The sequence below is a fragment of the Lissotriton vulgaris genome, unplaced genomic scaffold, assembly GCF_964263255.1.
Source record: "Lissotriton vulgaris unplaced genomic scaffold, aLisVul1.2 SCAFFOLD_624, whole genome shotgun sequence".
NCBI classification, from domain to species: Eukaryota; Metazoa; Chordata; class Amphibia; order Caudata; family Salamandridae; genus Lissotriton; species Lissotriton vulgaris.
In genome coordinates, this window is record NW_028255427.1 from 83,080 (window position 1) to 89,278 (window position 6,199).

The window sequence follows — 6,199 nt, forward strand, 5'->3', positions numbered from 1 at the left end:
TGCGTTAATAGGCTTGTTGATCAATTGCCAAAATCCAGATTGGTGGCAATGAAAAAGCATTATTCCTATGCTGAGAAATGACTTGGAACCACAGATGAAAGTCAAAGTGAGTGAAGTGGCTGAATGATCCCAAAGGGCTAAAGAATTATGGGCTTGATTACAAAACACTGGTTGCAATATACTGGTCAATAATTGAAATCAATATTTTTGCGACCAATATTGAATTATGGGAACCAATCTATGTACTAATAGGTCAGTTCACAAAATTTGCAAATTCCCAGACAGGGTCTCAATCTTACTTAATTCACCAATATTAATGAGGTAGTTCACAAATTGTGAATTACTCCAACTGGATGCCATCTCAATCAGCAGGCTACCATGTCTGTGATCGCATATAAATAAAGTAAGCTTTTTATTTTTAAACACAGCCCTTTTTTCTTAAGGGAAATAGAGTTGTTTAAAAAAATGTTTAATTTAAAAAAAAAGTTTGAAACTTGGCGGTGGTCCCCTGGACCACTGCCTACTCCCCAGCACCCACTTAATTTATAAGTAGCTCCACAACTCAGGAGTCAGGAAACTAGGTTACGGTCACAAAACATTAATATATCATATACTGATTCTCAACTTGGAAGGGATCCCTTCAACACGCCCGTTCCATATTGACATATCGAGAATAGGTATTCATTCACAATCCCAATTTAGGAGTCGGTAACAGTTTGCTGACTCCTAAAATGGGAATAATGTAGTAAAAACAAATAATGGGGAGAGTACACAGTAAAAACCCATTTTGCTGGTGCAAACGGGCCTATGTTGTGAAGCGCAGTGTTTGTAACTGCAAAATTGGATTGCACAACTCATACAATATCTGTGACAACCTTCTTGGTTGTGTGGCATTTCAGTAAAAGCCTGTTTGATATCATCAAAGTGAATGAGGCACAGTATGCTGAGAAAAATGACAGATTGGACTTGAAAAGCCAATTTTCAGTGTTAGAAAAATTATAATGTTTTGAGATCTTGATATGGCGGGAAGTAACGTCTTTGTCAATTATGTAGACATTAACATCATCCCTAGGATAACATGCATCCATTACATTTGAAATGAATGTCAATAAAAATTCTGCACATTTAAAAAAAAAAACTGCTGACTTTTCAAAGTAATGTACACATCGAGGGTAATGATGGAGAAAGGTGCATTATTTGAGTATACTGATCATGCACCAACATACGCCAACGCCCATATTTACTAATGCTTTGCACCACCTTAGCGTCACTTTTGTGATACAAAATCTGCCACAAAGTGCTATGGTGGAATTTACTATCCAGCGCTAATCAGAAGTTATGTTGGATGGTATCACAAAGTAAAACAAAGTTGTACGATGCCGTGCTTTGCTTTCCTTTGTGTCAAGTAAACAGTCCATGGTTTGTGTATGGGTGTTCTGATGCAATCACCATGGGTTTTGATGCAAGCCCCTATCTACAAACATTGGCAGACAGGCATTTGCACCAAGTCTTATGTCTCTTTGAGGCAGGCGTAATGAGGAGAAATGTTTAACTCCTCCTCGTTTTTTCAACTTTACATGGTGCTGCATTGTACGGTTCACAAACAAAGTGTGAAAAGCCTTAAGGCACAGGGTTTGCAGTGGAAGGTACCTCTTTCAGTATAAAACCTAGCAGCAAATTTGTCAACAAGTTGCGTGGCTATTGCGCCTTTCGTTGGGGCGCATGAGTGATGCAACTCTTAAGTAAGAGTTATCATGCCACACAAGGCCAACTTACATGGCCCAGTGTGACTTGATACGTGTAGAGTAACACAACGCAGCGCAAACTGCTGCATTGCATTACTCTGCACCAGGGAGGCCTTCCATGGCTGGAAAGTGGGTGTTCCCATGCATCCATCCATGGATTTTGGTACATTCCTAGATTTCCCTTACTGTTAAACCTGGCAATGCATCAAAATGCTACGTATACCCAGGGGTAAGATAATGACATGAAATATCTTTATCTCGTCATTTGTTTCTCTTTCAATGTGTGCTGCATTCTGCAGCACACATAGAAAGAGGTATGTGCCTCAGGGGATTGTTTATGTGCAGAAGGTGTCCCTTTCTGCACATAAACAATCCTGTTTACAGTGCAAGGGTGCCTGCATTGGCGTTAGGCAGCACATTGTGCACCAGCACTGTGAAATGTCAGGAATGCACCATATAATGTTGAATAAGGTGACCGTTACCCTATCATCAAGGAGTAGCAAGGTGGCTTTCTGCACAGTGTCATAATTTGATAAATATGCTCATTAATCATCAGAGAATGTGCACACCCATGTACTACAGGAAATGTTACATGCATTGGCGTTTGGCTTCCAACTGTCCGCCAAAGCATGGGGGACAAAAGATGAACTGTTTCCTAGTATTCATGGCATAATTCTTTCTCTCTTACTTTGACGCAAGGCAGTGCTGCAACTCTGGTGCATCATTTCCTTGCATCAAAGTATAGTAAATCTGGGACCCACTTCACATTTTTTCATGCAGCATTATCCATTTTGGTGTATGATATGCAGTTCTTCTACTCCCCCCGCGCCAACACAGCCCATATTCTATTTTGTTTGGTTAGACAGGCAGTGTATGGTGATGTTGCAAAATGCTGATGCTGGATCTGTATTATAGTTTTTCCTGCAAAAAATGTAAACCCAGCAAAAATAATTCCAAAGAGCATTCCACAATAAACCCAACCACCTTGTGCTCCTTATTTACCGCTTTGTCCAAGTGTGCATTGCTCTTCGAGCTGGACCACATCACATGAAAGAAACCTCCTGCATCGTTGTGGCTCCTCGGTCAACCGTTTGCATCGGTAAGATATATCTTATACAGCACCACAGGTGTAAGGTACACTCTGTGAAGACATTTTAATTCCATCAGTTTTAATGTAGCATTACCAGATACTGCCCTTGTTGTACACAAGCCCTATTGAAAGCAGGGTTTGATAGCGGCTATTTTGGACCAACCCACTTCTTTTCTCACAAGGCCCATTGCATCAATTCTTGAGATAGAGGATCTTGGTGAAAATTCAGACCTATTGGAAGAATGATAGTGGGCTTAGTTGAGGCTTCTATGCAGATTATTAGTGCACTTCTTAAGTATGCTTATAGAACATGAGAGAAAGCACACATTCAAACTAAAGGAAACAGAACAAATTGGATACTTGTCTATCTAATTATATAGCTGACTAATTCTATGTTAAAATGAATAAAACATTGATTGGAACATGGTCCAATAAACACTTGTGAATTCAAATATGATTATGTACACCACGATGAACTATTGTTTGAAGGGACAATGTTGGACTTAGCCTTCACTGCAGGGTCACCCCCAAACATTTTGTCTTTAAACCTCCTATTTTTGCTGAATTCATTTTTGTTGGCCATGGGACACTGCTAGCCGTGCTAAAGTGTTTATGCTCACTCCCTAACATATGATAAAATTGGGCTACACCTGATTGGTATATTAATTTACCTATAAGTCCCTAGTTAAGTGGCCTGCCTTAAACCGAGAGCTTGTACACTAAATGCTACTAGTGGGCCTGCAACACATATTGGGCCACCCACTTAAGTACCCCCTTAAAACATGTTCTAGTTATGCCGTTGCAGCCTGAATGCAGTTTTGAATTGCCTATTCAATGTGCCTGAATAACTCCCAAGCTTTAAACTCACCTTTTATTACATAGATGTCACCTCTACGGTAGGCCCTAGGTAGCCCATGGGGCAGAGTGCATTTTAATTAAAAGGTTGGACATGTATTTTTGAGTTTTATATAACCTGGTAGTAAAAAAAACATTGTAAATTTATTTTTTTACTAACGTGAGGTCTAAGTCTCCTATTGGATAAGATTGAGTTGCCTTATTACATTAATTAAGTGTTAACTTTGGATTGGAAACAGGTGAAAAGTTCCTGTTTGGTGTCTGAAAAAATGTCATTTAAAACCCTTTTTAGTTGTAAAGTAGTATTTTGAGTTAACATTTAGAAATTGCTATTTTTAGAAAGCTAGCATTATTCTGTACAAACTATTTGATAGCTGCAGCCTACTCCTAAATCACATGACTGGGTGTACGTGGCAGTTGGACTTTGTTTATTCATCCAGATAACACAGAATAGTGGGGTTAGTTGTGGCAGGATGAGCCATCAACTGGCCGGATGGGGGGTTGAGATGGACACAGCCCCACTTGCAACTCAATAGGCTGTTCGCTGCCTTCATGCTAAGGACTTGTCACCCCAGCATTGTTCATGCTGATAGCAATGGTAGGGTAAGCAGGAAACCTCAATCTCTTCTAAGGGGATTCCCTAGAAACTACTCCTACTTCAAAGAAGGGTCTGAACCACTCTTCAGTTCACTTTTGAGACCAGCAGAAGGACTTTCAGAGGACTCACTGCTGCTGTGGCCTGCTGTGTACTCCAAAAGACTGCTTTGCTGCCTGAAGCCTGCCTTGAGTCCTCAGAGGCCTACCATGGTGCTTGAGCCATGTCCTACTGCTGAACCCAGGACTACTAGAGTGACTCCAAGGGCTAGCTGGCTGCCTCCTGATCAGAGCCTCAGGGATAGAAAGGCTCCAGCCATGAACTGGGACTCAGCCTGAGTGAGTCCTAACCCTCCAAGAGATGCCCCTCTAATCCTGAACCCTTGGTGGTTGTGCAAAAGTCGCCCAGAATGCCAAAAGCCAAACTTTGGGACATAAGATTTTTGGCAAAAAACTGCTCTCAGAACCAAGAGCAGACCAGGAACAACCTGTCCAGCTATCTGCCCATGGTGGATTGCTGGTCGGCCTGTCTTCGCGGTAGCTCCAGTTATGTACTTCTCCATAGTAGCACTTTCAGTTCAACAGTCATTTGCCAAAGGGGTATCCTTCCTCGTGGAACTTTCATCACCTACAGCCTCCAGCCTTATCTCACTAGAAATGTTCAACTTCCAAAAAAGAGACTTAGGGCCTGATTTAGATCTTACCATTACAATGATGACATATATCCCATCCTCTGAAATGTAAATCCCATAGGACATAATGGGATCTATATTTCAGTGGATGGGATATCTGTTGAAGTTGTGGCGAAGTAATCCATCCGCTAAGATAGAAAGCAGGCCTTAAGTCCGAATGAAGAAATCTTCACAGCAACATCGTCCGGTGGCTCCCCGACAATGACACCTCCTCAATGAATCACTGTCTGCAGCCTTGCCCTGCTGATCTTCCTAGAGACTTTGTGCTGGAATTTCTTCTTAATCTGAAGATAAGTACAGACTGGGTCCAATCTACTTTTTCTATCGGAACCGCTCTCTGTCACAGTCGGCCATATTTTTTTGCTTTGCCCCAGACGTACGTGACTAGATGTCCGGGGCTTGCTCTTTGATCTTTCAGGTGCTAGTTTTTACAATACACTTTAAATGTTCATATCTCTAGTTCTACTGATTGGAGTTTTGTCATTTTCCAGTCAAATAATGTATTTGACTTTACTCTATTTTTCTAAACTGGTGTTGTGATTTCACTTTTTTGTGATGAATAAATATTTTACATATTACCTCTATTTTAGGCCTTTCTGCTTTGCTTTGCTAAGCTACCAGAGAGTTAAGCATAGGATGATTTAGTGACCATTGTGGTTCACTCTGACAGGGATTGTGGTTGTTACTTGAGCAGTTTAACACGTCACCCAACCAACAACCCATTCTCTCACAGACACTAAAAAAAGAGAACCTGTATTTGTCCGAAATAGGGTCATCAGACAAAAAATAGTCATCTATACCAGGTTCTATTTTCAGGAGACATGCACATTAAACCTGTTATTTGTGCTTTTTGGAAACAGATCAGGGTAGACCTCTAAACATGTTGTGTTCCTCCAATTGCAACCTATTGGCCTTTGGGGTTACCCCTTTGGAGCGCCCCTAAGAGGAAAGACCTTAAATTGGTCTCCCTTCCCTTTTGTGTAAACAAGGTGTCCTAATTATCCCCTCAGTAAAATCCCTTTCTGGTTAAGAAATATTAATGGAGCGTGACCCAAGGGAGATACCTGGTACTACAGTGTACCCAGAGGAATAGGACATACAATGGCCACTTCCTAATACTTATTTTGTAAAGTTTAAGTTGTTTGCAAACAATATTTGTGTAACCTTTTTAATAACTGATTGCAATCATTGGAGCATTTGCACACATTTAATTTGTTGTGGTT